This window comes from Lactuca serriola, chromosome 4 (assembly GCF_051521515.1).
Source record: "Lactuca serriola cultivar US96UC23 chromosome 4, Lser_US96UC23_V15, whole genome shotgun sequence".
In the NCBI taxonomy this organism is placed as follows: Eukaryota; Viridiplantae; Streptophyta; class Magnoliopsida; order Asterales; family Asteraceae; genus Lactuca; species Lactuca serriola.
In genome coordinates, this window is record NC_136411.1 from 285,574,681 (window position 1) to 285,591,606 (window position 16,926).

The window sequence follows — 16,926 nt, forward strand, 5'->3', positions numbered from 1 at the left end:
CACCAGAGAAAGAGTCATGTTTTGAGGATCCTGGTTTACTATGCGAGTGAAAATGGAGTTATTTTTTGTAATTCGAATATGAATGAGATTTTAAACAAGTGTTTCTAAGAATTAAACGATTATTTTTAAATGAAAATTTGCTTTGAAATTTTCAGTGTTACAAGTTGGTATCAGAGCCTTGGTTTGAGGGATTCGGATGCGCCTTCGGGTAAATCTGGACTCAAGCTGAGGAAGTAAGAAAAGTTTTCAAAAGAAATGAATTTCTAAAAGTGAATAAGAGCTCAAAGAGAAAGCGAGAAAGAGCAGTGTGTACAATCAGCCAGAGCCCGAACGGTGATTTCCCAAAATACCTTTAGTTTTGTGTTATGAGATATTTATGATGCACTTTATGAGATATTATTGCATGCTAGAGACAGGCTAGGTATTTCATATCTTAGGACTAGAGTGGCCTGATTTGTGATGCCTTAGCCTAGGACTTGTTGTTATATGTGTTATGCTTTTGAGTATGTGATGAGTGAGAGTATCCAGTTAGAACCCATGAGGGGTAGAGTTACAGAGTTCGGTGGTACTTTCGAGGATGAGCCGAGAAAGTGGAGTTATCACCGAGAGTGAGTTCTATGTATTCTTCGATGCTCAAATGTTGTTTGCTTTGTGCTTTGTGGAACTCTCGATGATGGGAGTCAGCTACCAAGTGAATATGACGATATTCAGGAGGTAGATGGCTGGCATCATTAGGAGCTCTTCAGCAGCTGATAGCAAAGAAGTAGGAGGACCAAGGAAGAGCCTAGGGAGTAACCTTAGCCAGATGAGTGCGCTGGTTGGGTAGAGAATTTCGCTGGGGAGCGAGCACGCGCGATGGGATTGCTGAAGGAGCAGGTCGAGCAGCTACTTAGGAGCTCTGGGATGGTTCGTGTGGAAAGTATGGGTAGATGTGGCAGGTAGTATGGGCCCGTACTACTGAAAGCAGAGGACCTATACTTGATACAGGGAGTATTCTAGAGGTTCTAAGGAGCGGATTGAGGAGTGATTTTATGGTTCGAGTACCATACATCGGAGCGGATTGAGGAGTGATGTTATGGTTCGAGTACCATACATCGGAGCGGATTGAGGAGTGATGTTATGGTTCGAGTACCATACATCGGAGCGGATTGAGGAGTGATGTTATGGTTCGAGTACCATACATCGGAGCGGATTGAGGAGTGATGTTATGGTTCGAGTACCATACATCGGAGCGGTTTGAGGAGTGATGTTATGGTTCGGGTACCATACATCGGAGCGGATTGAGGAGTGATGTTATGGTTAGGGTACCATACACCGGAGCATATTGAGAAGAGATTTCATGGAATGAGTACCATGGTTCGTAGTGAATGATGCTTGTGGTTCTCCAGTTATTCGGTCATGATTAAGTTCGAAGAGGCGTCCCTTGAGAGGGAGATTGAGAGCCTCTCATAGTATTTTAGTAAGGGTCAGAGAGAGGGGAGAATTTCGATCTGAGTTGAGCGATCAGTCGATAGAGGAGATGTCACCTTCTATGATCTGGGTGGTACTGATTATGTTCATGTGCAAAACATGAGAAACATGATGTTTAAGTTTTGGGTTTGGGAGTAAACCCTGCAGGTTGTCATTGATGATGATTTTCACTAGAGTATCAGGTAGCATATGTGCCGCGAGGCAGTGATTTATCATGATCAGATAGTCAGTTGGGACTGAGATAGCCGAGGACCACACTACACCTATTTGAGTATAGTAGGATATATTGAAGTGGTATCAGTGGGGAGTTCAGTCGAGTTTAGCAGTGCAAAGAGTTTTCTATCTATGTTGGGTATTGAATATAGGAGTGGGTCCCTGTTCTTGGGATGATCCGGGTGTTGGAACGTTGGTTGATGAGTTGAGGTGAGGGGTACGATGATTTTGTGGTTCAGTCTATGAGCCAGGGATGTCATTGAGCAGTTGAGTTGTTTGGTACTAGATTGGTAAGAGATTTGGAATGACTAGAGGCAGTCGTGGCGAGAAGTTCTTGAGGAGTTCATTAGAGGTTCAGAGTATATGAGGTCGAATGATTTCCTTAAAGGGGATTATCGGGCATTGTGTAGCACTTTCTAGGGGGCAGGTGCGATTTTGCGGGTGAAAATAGTTGTGGGTTGGTTGTGTGCTAATTGGTGATGGTTCGAACCCTAAGTGGGGGAGAACCGGGTACCGTATGTAAGGAAGCAGAGATTTGTCAAAAGCAGTTATAAGTGGAGTATAGAGATCTGCGGTAAGAAATCATGAGACCAGAGATTTCGGTGATCGAGGAAAAGGGTCAGAGTGAGTTAATGCGGGAAGTACTCGTTTGAGAAGGATGAATGTCTCCACGGCAATTGTTAATGGTCAGGAACCTGGTAGTGGTCAGTGTTGTTGCAAGTAGATATAGAATGATTGGGCAGCCAACTCCCGGGTCGGTATGCGTATCCTTGCTTGGATTTTGAGCGGTGGAAAAAGGGTTTCGGAGAATTATCAGCGTATTTCGTAGCGTTAGCATTTTCTCGTATTCCAAATTGAGAAATTGGATACACCGAAGTTGCAATTTGGGAAAAATGAAGATCTAATTATGGGGTTCAGAGGGAATGTATTATTGCATCTATATGGTGCTTGGGGCAGGAGATCAGTGGTTGTGGCAGGATTTTGTGATGTTCGGTGGGGGTGTTCCGAGGTATCCGGGTATTGATATCTTTATTTCGAAGTTATTCGTGAATCTTGAGTTGAGATGACTTGTGGTATATCAGGTATCTATGGATCTAGTGGGAGCCCTTCGAGTATGGGTATCCAGGGAGATTATTTAAGAGAGTGGATCTTCGCAAGGGTGGGCATTTTGATATGTCGATTGCCTCCAGAGTCTGTGATGCATATTCGAGTCAAGTATGGGTAGCTGCCTATGATAGTCTGCGGAGCATGAGCTAGTGGGGTCAGAGAGTGTTGTGATACTACGGGGAGCCGTAGTACTCACTAGTCAGAGGGTGTTGTGATACTGCGGGGAGCCATAGTACTCACTAGTCAGAGGGTGTTGTGATACTGCGGAGAGCCGTAGTACTCACTAGTCAGAGGGTGTTGTGATACTACGGGGAGCCGTAGTACTCACTAGTCAGAGGGTGTTGTGATACTGCGGGGAGCCGTAGTACTCACTAGATGGCAAGAGAATGTGATGATGGAATGTTCTCCGATCAGTGTATGATGTGGAAGAGTTTTGGGCTTGAGTAGTCCTAGTATTGAGTTTTTGGAGCCTGGGTGTTGAACCGGGGGCAAGACTGGGGTCTCCGTCTCTGTCGGGAGATGCGGCGAGATGCGCAAGGGATATGCGCAGCAGAAACCAGAGATCAGAGTTGAGACGATCCTTAGTTGGATGGTATTTTTCTCGCATGAGGAAAAGAGAATTTCGTGACTTGCGTGTCACTGGGCCGGGATGGTGGTCTCGGGGAGGAAGTTAGTGGGATATTTGGATCATGATATGGGTGACCTTTGGAGGCTTAGCTGTGGAGTCAAAAGCTGACCTGGTGCTCAGTCTCGATGAGGGATATGAGAAATGAGCTAGAGCTTATCATGATGATGTCTGGGGACACTTCAGAGCGAGCGAACGATTCAGACGCTCGAAGACATGCTTCGGGCATGTGTATTAGATTTCGGAGGGAGTTGCGGCATGTATTTATCCTTGGTTGAGTTATCCTATATCAACAGCCATCATTAGTGCATTGGTATGCCACCCTTTAAGCTGTTGTATGGGAGGAAGTGTCGGACTCTCATTTGCTGGGGAGAGGTAGCGCATGGACCCAAGAGTCCTTGCGAGCAGATCCAGAGCATGTGCGATACATGGAGTAGTGGCAAGGTTGACAAGTGAATTTCCCTGGGTAAGGGAAGGGAAAGGTATTTAACCCCCGGGGGGGGGGGGAGTGTTGATTCGCGAAAGTGAAAGTAGTAGTGAGAATGGATGATTTGGAGTATGGTGGTTGAACACTGTGTCTGTGACAGTGGTATGGAATGACATCATGATGGGATGTCTGCTGAGGACGCGAAAGGGATTCCGCGGGTGTAGAGCCAAGAGTCTCAGGATGGATGCAGGGATGGAGTCTGGGACTCCCAGCTTGATTTTGATCAAGGGTTGTGTGCGTAGTGGTGGTTCCTCCTGGGGATGTTAGAGATGTCGTCAGTGTGTCGGGTTTCCTAACCCGAGGGTGCGAAGGTTGGTGCAACATGTGTGTGTGATTACAAGAAGAGGACCTGTGGGAGTTGCTCTGAGATTGAAGAGTGGGTCTTTCTGTCAGCATGGAGTGGATAGAGTGGGTTTCGGATCGGGGATCCGGTGGTTTTTGATTATTTCTAGCTCGCGGGGGGTCGAGCGATTGTTGATTTTTGGAGCAGGAATGCATCTCGGGTAATTCTCGATTGTTGAGTGTGATTATCAGAGGGTACCGCCGGTGCCTGGTTTGAGAAAAACCTAATTCTCGGGGTTGAGCCCTATATAAAGAACATAACATCCATTCCCCCAGCCTCCTTACTCATCCTCAAGTCCAAAAACCCTAACCTTCGTGTGTGAGTGGATCAAGTGCATTTAGAAGCTTGGAGAAGCAATTGTTGAGGAAATCTTGAAGGGTAAGAGACTTGGAGCAAGGGGCTTTGCTTGGATTCGAGTTTCATTGCAGTTGGGGCGTTCTTTTGAGGTAATATCTTGTTTTTGAGCTGCTATTTCTTAGATGCATCATTTTGGGGGTGTTAGAGGTCATACCTTTGGATGTATTGGGGTTTAGAGGTTAGATCTGAGGTTGCTACTTCAGATCTGGAATGGAGAAGGGTTGGAATGCATGAAAGTCCCTGTTTGTGAGTGGTTGATGGAGCTATTTTGTCCCAAACCCAAACCCTAGAGTGAAAATGCATAGATCTCTTTGGATTCACGTAAAGTTTGCCACTTTACGTGATGGATGAGTTGTAGGAGGCTAGATCTATGTTTTGGATCAATCGCATGGCCTGGAATGCTTCTGTATTGATTCAGACCGGTGGTACTCGGCGAGTCACATGGGTGGACTCGACGAGTTACTTGAAGATAAGCTGGAACTCGACGAGTTGGAAGAACAACTCGGCGAGTTGGATGAAGATGGCCTGGAACTCGGCGAGTTGTATGAACAACTCGGCGAGTAGGTTGAAGATAGCCTTAGACTCGGCAAGTCTGTTATTGGACTCGGCGAGTCTTGTCGAAGAGTCCCAATATTTTCTGGTTGAGTCGAGAATCGGCGAGTCAAGGGATGACTCAGTGAGTTGTGTGCGAGTGAACTTAGAGTTGTGGGACTCGGCGAGTCTCGGGGTGACTCGACGAGTTGAGTCGCGGATTGGGGAAGTTCTGAGCATGGGCACTCGACGAGTCGACGGGTTGACTCGGCAAGCAGGGTCAACCAGGAGGGTTGACTTTGACTGAGGACTTTGACTTGGACCAAGAGTTGACCGTTGACTTTTTGGGCCTGGTCAGCGATGTGGCCTTTGGGCCAAGAGAGGGGTAAAATAGTCTTTTACCGTTAAGAGGGTGCCATGAGAGGGTTGATTCTAGTCTCGAGAGTTATATTCATGAGAGTATTTGCCTTACGTGTTAGGCGGTGGCGAGTTCGAGATTCAAGTGTGAGGATATCTGCTTTCTGCTTGCCAGGTGAGTCTTCTCACTATACTTTACCTTGAGTAGGTAACCAGAGTTATGTGACAGAGTATTTGTATGCTATGTATGTTATGTGTTGTACTGCATTATTTCTATGTGATTTATGTTGTGCATGTTTACAGAGTTGGAACCGAAGGGTTCTTAGAGTTAGAACCGGAAGGTTCACAGAGTTAGAACCAGAGGGTTCACAGAGCAGGGTCCACGGACCCACAGAGTTATAGCCTCGAGTGGCTAATATGTGTTATGTGTGGTATTTTGGGGAACTCACTAAGCTTCGTGCTTATAGTGTTTTGTGTTATGTGTTTTAGGTTTCTCTCAGGATCACGGGACGGCACCGGCTCGATTGTACACACCAGAGAAAGAGTCATGTTTTGAGGATCCTGGTTTACTATGCGAGTGACAATGGAGTTATGTTTTGTAATTCGAATATGAATGAGATTTTAAATAAGTGTTTCTAAGAATTAAACGATTATTTTTAAATGAAAAATTGTTTTGAAATTTTCGGTGTTACAGAAGTTCTTGGGCCGTGAACTCCATATTAGGGTGCCAAAATGCCCTAAAGACCTTCATTAAGCCTAGAGACAAACATAGCACCTTACCTTGATGTGTCTAGGACCCAGAACAATAAAAATATCAACACCCATGAGTGTTTACGGCCACAAACACATGACCAAATGGTCCATGGGCCATGAACTCAAGTTACGGGTGTTTTGATGCCACAAACACTTCCAAAGGCTTAGGCTTGAAATTAGATTTCTTGCTTATGACCTTTAGGACCCTCATAAACATAAATGGCCATGACTTTATGGTAGTAAACTCATTTGGTCCGTGAACTCCTTAGAACTTCATAGAAAGTGGGTTTTCTTCATCCTAAATTAGAACTAATGTCCCTAAATCATTCCCTAGCCTTCTAATTTGCATTCCCACATGAGTAGCCATGAGTTTACGGCCGTAAACTCCCTTGGGCCGTGAACTTATGGTAGTAAACTCATGTGAGTGCCTTTATACCTTCCTATGTTGAATCACATGTGATTCCAACACTTGGTCAAGTCCCGGAAGGTGTTTCCTTTCATATAGATGTTATAAACACTATATTCATGTCAATATGTGTCCTTATATGTCATTTACGACTTATAGTGTCTCGGGACTTCATTCGTGGAACCTCTCATCCATACACGCGTACCCGCTAGAACCACTCACAACAGGTGAGTTCATACCCCTTAATCAATGTTTTAAATGTTTTTAAATGCTTTAATGGGGGGAATACAAGAAGAAAACAGTATGTTATTAAATCACTCTTATGTATTTTATAACTGTGTTTTCACCCAGTAGATTTCACATACTTCAAAATGTGATACATGAAATGGTTTTCTATCTTAAAATAACTTGATAACAAAAGTATTAGTTTTGAAATGTTTATTAAAATGACATCAAGTCACTCTTAATTATTGTTCAAACCTCTTAGATATCTTACAAAACCATTATTTTTACCTTCTTGAACAAAACTATACTTATACACTTATGTTCATATAAATGTTTTGAGATTATAGTTTTCATCCTTCATTCAGTTTCCCACACTCTTGTGTAGCAAGGGTGTATAAACCTACTTGAACAATCAATTACCTTTCAGTTAAATATCATAGGGATAGTTAGAAGAGACAAAACATTATTCCTATTACAAGGAATCACACAAGAGTCAGTTCATTCATGAGTCTATACCAGTACATTACCTGATACATGAGTACACTTACATATGCTTACATGATACATGAGTACATTTACCTAGGCTTACATGATACATGAGTACGTTTACATAGATACATTTACCTAAATATGATTACATGAATACCATACATGAGTACCATTACATAGATACCTTTTCCTGTATACACTTACATGGATACTTGTACGTAGAGTTAGGAGGAAGATTTATTATTACCTTCTGTGTAAATTTTCCTGCCTATCCTAGTTCAACGGGATGTCTAGACGGGACTAACCATTCCGGCGCCCAGCTGTTACCACCAGTGGGTGATGAACATCTACGGATGCCTACGGTTACTACTTATATTAGGAGTCCGCTACAGGACTAACCATTCCTCGAGCCTACTGTTCGCTACAGAGGTTGATGACCATCTACAGAGGTCTATGGTTAATACTTATATTAGGATTCGTTTACGGGACTAACCCTTCCTCCCCCTGCTGCTGCTACAGGGGACAATTGGACAATCTTCGGATGCTCATTAGGTTATACATTTCGCTTACCGCGATGTAGTGTTAGTCCTGGTACCAAAGGATAACACTTATATCATATCTTTTTCCTATTTTACTTTATTTTGTGACACATTCACATAAACGATGAGTTAGACTAATTACTGTTTGTAATTGTCAAAAAGGAGGAAAAAATATCATTTTTATAATACAACATTCAGGTCTTGGTAGAAGACTATCATATTCTTTTGTAGTGTTAGTCCTAGTACCAAAGGATAACACTTATATTATATTCTTTTCCTATTTTACTTTATTTTGTGACACATTCACATAAACGATGAGTTAGACTAATTACTGTTTGTAATAGTCAAAAAGAAGGAAAAACTATCATTTTTATAAAAGAACATTCAGGTCTCGGTAGAAGACTATCATATCTTTTTCCTATTTTACTTTATTTTGTGATACATTCACATAAACGATGAGTTAGACTAAATACTGTTTGTAATAGTCAAAGAAGGAAAAACTATCATTTTTATAACAGAACATTCAGGTCACGATAGAAGACTATCATATCTTTTTCCTATTTTACTTTATTTTGTGATACATTCACATAAATGATGAGTTAGACTAAGTACTGTTTGTAATAGTCAAAGAAGGAAAAACCACCATTTTCATAGCAAAACATTCGGGTCTTGGTAGAACACTACATTTCATACTAGTAGGAAATTAGGGATTTTCTAGGGTTTTCAAACTTATATCAATGGTTTCATTTAAAGATTTGCAAGACATTCATAACAGTTTTCCAAAACAAGACAATGACACTTAAATACTTATGAATTCACCAGCTTTAGGCTGATACTCGCTTTCAAAATAATTTGTATTCTCAGGTCACCAGTTAGACAGGTACGGTGGCCAGGTTTTGAGAAGACGGAGCACAATCAAGGCTCATCTTATTTTGATTATTCATGTTATTGTTGTACATTATGAAAGAACACACATGTATTAAAACTTTACTTTTAATGCAATGGATGATGTTGTTGCTTGTTTACTACTTTACACTGTTATGATACTTCACATGACGTCCTCCACCCGGAACCTTTCCGCCGTTCTTGGTTTTGGGGTGTGACACCTTGTTTTGTTCGAATTCAGCAAGTTCAGATTGCATAGCAACAACCCAATCTGAGTGTTCCATAGCAATCTCAACTGTTTTTGGCTCTATATTCGAAATAAAAACAATAAACATGCAAAATTCTTGATTCGTATTGAGTACCTCATTTTTCGCACGAATTTGAGCTCTTGTTAAAACTCCATCTTGTGGATTTCCTATAACTTGCTCTTTTGGATGATTCTTCGTCCATTTCATAAGTGGTGGATATGAATGATCAAATTCCAATGGTGCTTCTTCATACATTTCTTCATTTTTAGTACCTACCACAAAAATATTATCATCAAATTCATGAAATTCATCATTTTGATCAATATTAATTTCATCTGTATCATCATGCTTCCCCTCAACATGATTATCATTTTGATGCTCCACCTCAAATTCATGATTCATACTACTCTTCGCCCCCTCGAAAGGATGCTCCCCCTCAACTTTCAGAGGAATGGATGTACGTTCCCCTTCCATACGAACATCTAGCATACTTTCGCCATTTTCAGTAGTATCTGAAGTGAGTGTTGAATCATCAGTATGTTTTGATGATTCTGGTGTTTGATTATTATCAACATGAACTTTAGCATCAATTGCCCTATCTAGAACACGAAAAATGAGATCATAATCAAAATTAATTGAATTATCATTTTTAGTTTGATTGTTTGATTCAATAAGAATTGATTTTTTTCAAACATTCTTTCTACTTGTTTAACATAGTAATCATTAAAGGTATGATTAAAAGTTTCTTCAACTTTGCGAATATCCCAAGAATATGCCTTCATCATCTTTAGCTGCAAACTTTGAAAGATTGTCTTTAAGACTCATGATGAAACATATGCAACCAAAAACGTGGAAAAATTTGACATTAGGTTTCCGATTTTTTATTATTTCATAAGGAGTGATATTAAATATTTTATGAATAAAAGAGAAATTCTGAGTAAAACGTGCTATTCAAACGGCTTCAGCCCATAGATATTGAGGAAGATTCGCATATGTCAACATTGCTCTTGCTGCCTCACATAATGATCTGTTTCTTCTTTCAACAACACCATTTTGTTGTGGTGTATATGGTGATGAGAAATTATGCAAAATTCCTTTTTTAGTTAAGAACAAATCCAACATCTTATTTTTAAACTCAGACCCATTATCACTCTTTATTCTATGAACATTCTTTTTCAGACTCATCTCTATCTTTTTGATAAAATCAATCATTGTTTGAGCTACTTCATATTTTAACCTGAGAAAAAATACCCATGTGAAACGTGAAAAATCATCAACTATCACCAAAATGTACCGTTTCTTGTTAATTGTTTCAATAGTCGAAGGTCCATAAAGGTCAATATGAAGAAGTTCCAATGGTTCAACAATTTTTGAGTCTATCACGATAGGATGTCCTTTGCGATGTTGTTTTCCTTGTTCGCAAGCTGCACAAAGAGTATTATTATCAAATTTGAACATAGGAAGACCACAAACAAAATCTTCTGTAACTAGCTTGTTTGGATTTCGAAAGTTTAAATGTGATAAACATCTATGCCATAACCAACTGACTTCACTTGAAGTTTTCGAAAGTAGACAAACATATGGTTTGCCCACTATTGGTTTAATATCCAATGTGAACATATTGCCATATCGTTTCGATTTTAGCAATATTTCATTCCTCTCAACTTTTGAGATTATACTCCCTTCTTCATTAAACACCACTTGATTTCCAGTGCCCACAACTAATTGTGAAGCACTAATCAAGTTATATTGAAGACCTTCCACATATGCAACTCGATTTACTATGAATTGCCCATTTTTTACTTTGCCATATCCTTTCATTTGACATTTTTGATTGTTACCAAACTTCACTACTCCAGCATTTTCAATGCTTCGAAGATCTCTTAACTTCTCCTTCCTTCCAGTCATGTGATGTGGCCAACCACTATCAGTATACCACTTCGTATCATATTGCTTGTCACAACGTACCTGCATTTAAATAAAGAGTTTAGGTACCCAAGGTTTTTTGGGTCCTTGGTTATTAGTTTGAAACAAGGAGTGAATTTAAGAACTAAAAGCCCAAGTTCGAATTTTTGCAGTTATACTATCAATTAAATCAACATCATTATCTAAAGATATTAAAACATAATTTTTTGTTAGTTTTGGATTATCATTAGATTGCTACTTAGGCTTCTCAATTCTTGTTAATTTGTTGATTGGTTTCCATCTATGTATCGAAATATCTGAATCTTGAGAAGATAAACTTCTAGTGGTTGACTCATTCAAATATTTTTCATAAGCTGTTTTGATCTGAACTTGAGAAAACCTCCCAGACTGATACCTTTTGCCTTGTTGTTCAAGCCAATTATTCATAGAATGAATTTCTGATTTTTCATTTGAACACGAAACTTTTGTTGGTTTTGTGATTGAACGATTTGGAAAATTTGGCTTTTGTGGAGTAAATGTAACTTTTGATTTGAAAGTTTTGTTTGGAACCTGTTGACTATTCGTTGATTTTCGAACATTGTTAAGTTTTTGATCATTCACAACCTGTTGTGATTTCTCATACTTTCGAATGTTATCAAATTTCTGAATATGTTCAACCTTTTGGTTTATTGGAAATTTGTCTATTACACTCATTGGATGATGAAAAGATGTGTCTTTTTGTTTTTCTGTGACAATTGTTTTTTGAGAACTCTTAGTTTTTAAAAAATTTGAGAATTTAGACTTTGAAACACTGACTGTCTCATACGAAACTTTGGATTTAGTCAGAGTGGGTTTTTCGTTAGACACCACTTGCCAAAAAATTACTTTTCGTGCCTTTCTTTTTTAACCTTTGTGTTCTTTTGAAAAGTCGTTAACAAGCACTTTGAATTCTTTTGAATTGAGTTTCACAATTGGAGTTGAATAAACAACTTCTTTTGTAACAACATCTTTTTCTTTTTCTGATTTAACAACCAATTTTTGTTTTGAGTTTTGTTTTTGAAAAACATACGAATTCTTAGTGAGATTGTTTTCAACTGTGTTTTGATTTGAAAAGAATCCTTCATCAGTTGAACACATATTGTCTTCTTCAACCAATTTATTGAATTCGGGCTTGACGTTCTCAACATTACCAGTTGTGACAAATACTTGATTTGGAAAAACTACATCATCCGTGCATGTAAAATTCGGATACACGATAGTATGAGTTTCCAAATAATGAGCACCTTTTTCATTCATCACCTTGTCAAATTTTTTAGTTTCTCCGTAAACTTGTTCAAAAACAACTCTTGGAATTGAAGTTTCAGTTGAAACTTTCTTTTCTATTTTAGGAACATTCGAAGCTTTAATTTCATCCTCCTCATCATCGCTAATATCTGTCTGACTATCTCGAACTTCCACATCATCAAAGTAAAAAAATATCAAAGTAGAGGGTTTTCCAATGTCATACTCAACCATCGAATCATTAACATTTTCTTTACCTTTGGCCTTATATGTGATGTTAATGATAGACAACTGAGAACAATCAGTACTTTCTTCTTCTTCAGTTTCACTAATTTCACTGATATTATCCGAATTCTCATCGACATCAGCAAAATTGAGTTGTGAATCAAGTCTCGAATGTTCAGTTCTTTTCAAAATTTTCACTTGTTAATCTTTTGTTAAACTTTCATTAACAATATTAACCAATTCATCAACATTTAAAAACACTTCTATCTTAACAACACCATATGCAAACCTATCGTCTAGCACTTAATTAAAATCAACTATTGTGTTTTCACAATCATATGACATTACATCAACTTTTTCTCTTTCGAATGCAAGAAATGGCAATAGTTTACGATGTTGTTCTTTGCTAATTTCAGAAGAATGATGTAATGGTGTTAACTTTGCATACAACCGTTTTGCATAATTACAATAGATGTTACGTTGAGCCAACAGCATTCTTACATTTTTATCTAGTTTCACTCTATCACGATTGACATTTCCTAATTGAAACTCTAGATACTCTACCCTGCATTGTTTCGTGTCTAGCAACTTTTGAGTCTCTAGCAATTGATTATTAAGTTTCTTTGCCTCATTACTAGCAGACACAACAATAGCATCAAAGTAAGAAACAGTATCATCAAAAGCAATTATTTCAGAATCATATGCATGTAAAGGAATATTAAAAAGATTCAAGTATAGAGCGTACCTTTGTTGTCATTAGAGATTTTTCACTTCACTTCGAAATGAAGCAATGTCCAGATATCTCTTCTTCTTCTTCATCCCCGAATTCTGCAAACATGACACCATGTGTAGGATGTCTCATCTCCTCATCATCAGACCCGGATGACCAAATCTGATAAGTACCACTTTCTTCATCTTTATTCTCTCCTCTTGCTACAAGAGACAAACCCTTGGCCTTCTCACAAACTTCCTCCAGTTTTTCAACATAGTATGCTTTTTCCTTCACTCTATTCTTCTTCTCATCTTTCTTTCGAAGCATACAATCAATTGCAAAGTGATTCACACCATTACAATAATGACAATCTATAACAGAATCTCCTTTCAATTTCTTTTCTACCTTCAACTCTTTCACCTTGTCATCATTCTTCTCAGGCTTTTCGAATTTCTTTTTCTCTTCCACTCCAAACTTCGTAAGATTTCCTTTCATCTCACTCTGCTTTCGAATAAAAAGCAATTGCTTCATCATCCGAATTCAAGAGGAAACCTTTTTCATCTGAATTCTCCTTTTCAGCAAATTCTACTTCAGACACTTTCGAAACCAGAGCTAGTGGTCCTCCTAAACTCTTTTCGGTTCTTCCGTTATCTCAGACACTTCACTTTCATGCGTCTTCAGCTGATTGTAAACATCATTTAAAGAAGAAATAACAAAGCTCTATTGATTTTTGATCATCATACGAACACTCCTCCGTTCCTTCCTAAGTCCAATAACAAAAGTAAGAATATACTCCATTAGAGACCTTGTGATTCCATAGCGATTGCGTTTGTAGATCAACACATACAGACGATCATAGTAAACCTCAATTGTTTCAGTTTCCTTCTATTTCAACTCTTTTAGCTCAACCAAACATTGCTTAACAAAATTGATCTTAGTCTTCTCGCTTCCTTGATACTTTTCCTTGAAAGTATTCCAGATATCATTAGCAGTTTTACAACCACAGATGTAGTTATAAACAACAGGTGGCAAAGCACCTCTCAATTCCCTCATACAACGCTTTTCATGTTTCTCGAGTCTTGTTTGTTGATCTTCAACAGCAGAAGTAGTTCCAGATGAACCAATATTTTGAACATTTGATGGAGGTTGAATTGTTCCTTTGATGCAATTCCACAACTCTTCATCTAGACAGAACAAGTAGTTTTCCATACGATCAGCCCACTGATCGTAGTATTCTGGAATCAGCATTGGAATTTTGGTTGATAATCCGAGCAGATGAGAATACGAAGTCATTGTGTTCATGTTGAAGTTAGCCATTGATGAACACATGAGAAAAAATTCAGAAATCACAGAAAACTTGATGAATTAGAGATTGATCAAACGAATTGATCAGAAACTTATAATCGATCACTCGAAAATACAATATGAATACATAATCTAATCAAATCTGTAGATCCGACGTGATTTTCAGAACCAAAAGCGCGAAAACTTTTGAGACAAAAAAAATGACTCAAAAAACAGATGATTCAGAAAAAAAATCAGATCAACGCAGTTTGATTCCTTCTCTGATATCAATTGTAGATGAATTGTATATGAGAAATCGATTAAGAACAAGATTAATCAATGTAATGAACTCAGAAAGTAAATAAGACTTTGAAGTTTCTATTACTCACTGTAAGCTAGATTACAAAAATAGACTCCGAAATCTAGTAAAACTTCTTAGTCTAAACCAAAGCTTAGTCCCTATTTATAGGGAACATGAGAGTACAAAAAATACTAAGTCTGGAACCATTATGCTTCGTACAAAAGTGACTTAGTAAATACATTACATACGAAAATAGAGTAAACACTATTCGACTCTTTACAAGACTTCGACCCTTACAATATATATATATATATATATATATATATATATATATATATATACACTAGTTTATAACCCGTGAGAACTACGGCTATAAAATTAATTAAACTTTCATAGTAAAAAATTAAAATTATTAATCAATTATTTCAAATAAATTATCTTAAACAAATTATTAATTAAGAGATATTTTTTAATTATATGAAATTATAATCGTTGATTTAAATAAATACATGAAATTATATTACCATATAATATATATTAATTTTATTTTATTTTTTATTCAAATGTTCTTAATTTAATGTAATTAAAGTGTGAAATTTAAAACTTGAAATTTGAAATGAATAATCAATTATCAGTTGTTAATTTAATGTTATTAGAGTGAGAAATGTAAAGTTTAAAATTTAAAATGAAGAATTAATAGGTTGACATGTGGCATATAATATTAATAAATATTTCTAATATTATGACACATGTCGATAGGATAATAAACTTATTCATTTATTAGAATAAGGAGATATTCCGTTAAACAAAGGGATAGCATTACGAAGGTAAAGTCTATTTTTGCTAATCGTGTTTGCCTTTCTTCCTAGCTGAAATATGATTAAATAAGTAATTCGATTTTAGGAAATGTTGACTTGTGTTTCTAGGTTGGTTGTCACCAAAAATAAAAGAATTGGGATAAGATAACTAGATGATTAAAATTAGGATAGTTAAGTAATTTCACATTTGTCTCACTATTAGTTTTCCCGCCTGACATATCGTTCAAATGAATTTTTCAGCTAATTTTTGATTAAAAACTGTTGTTTTACGAACATAATTTTCCAGAATGTGATTACTCCCTATCAAAGAGTTTTTAGAGTGTAATACTTGCATAAAATTATTGAATTCTGATAAGGAAGGAGGATCTGGTAAGCCATCCTTTATGCCTTTCAAACTGTTTAACTTTCATAAGTGTTTATTTAAGATTTTGTATTGCTAATCATAAGTCACTTAAACATATCATACTATTATTACATGTGAGCTTGATGTTAATGTTGATAAAAGGAAGTGACGTGATGAAATTGGGATGTTAACTATAGATCTAGTTTTCAAATTCTAAACTTGTATGGAAGTCTCAGTTTTATCATTTTATTATATAAGAACATTATTTTCCTTGCACAAAATTGCTTGTTACTAACATGAGGTTCAAACTAGCTAACTAAAATCTAAAGCACAAAAAGGGTTTATGCTCACCTGATGAAGATAAAAAGTTCAAAGATTAAATTATTAACCATGGTCTTGGCTGATGAACATGTTTCCCCATTAATGTCGTTAAGTTGATTAATGTCATAAGTTATAAGTCATAATAAATTGTTTCTTGACTTTTAGAGTTTACTTTATGGTATTATCAATATCACATGTTCATCACTTTAGTAATTTGGTTGTTTATTAATTTTTACTGTTGTATTCCTTTCAGGTCCTAGTGGACTCTTTGAAGTTAAGGAACACCATTGATGCTATTTACATAGCTAAAATGTCCCCCACGATTACAAGAAAAACAAACCTCAAGTAGTGATAAGTCCATAAACCATTGACATAATGAAACAGAAAATAAAAGGGCAATAAAGTAATTTCAAGACATCCCCTACATAAAGCAATTACTCCTTGGTCCTTCTTGCTCTTCTATTGTAAACCAGGAATTCTTAGGGCTTATCAGATACCCTAATTGAGAGATTATAGAAGGAATTTAGAAATCAGAATAACAATCTTGATGTTGTTTTATTGTGTTTACTTGTTGAAAGATAAAACCTTAATTGTTGGGTTGTATAGTGTTGCGTCATGGGCTCGGTCCTTCGCCCAATTTTGTAGCTGGTTTGGGTCTGTCCAACCGTGCATTATTTTATTCTACGGTTTTAGTATTTAAG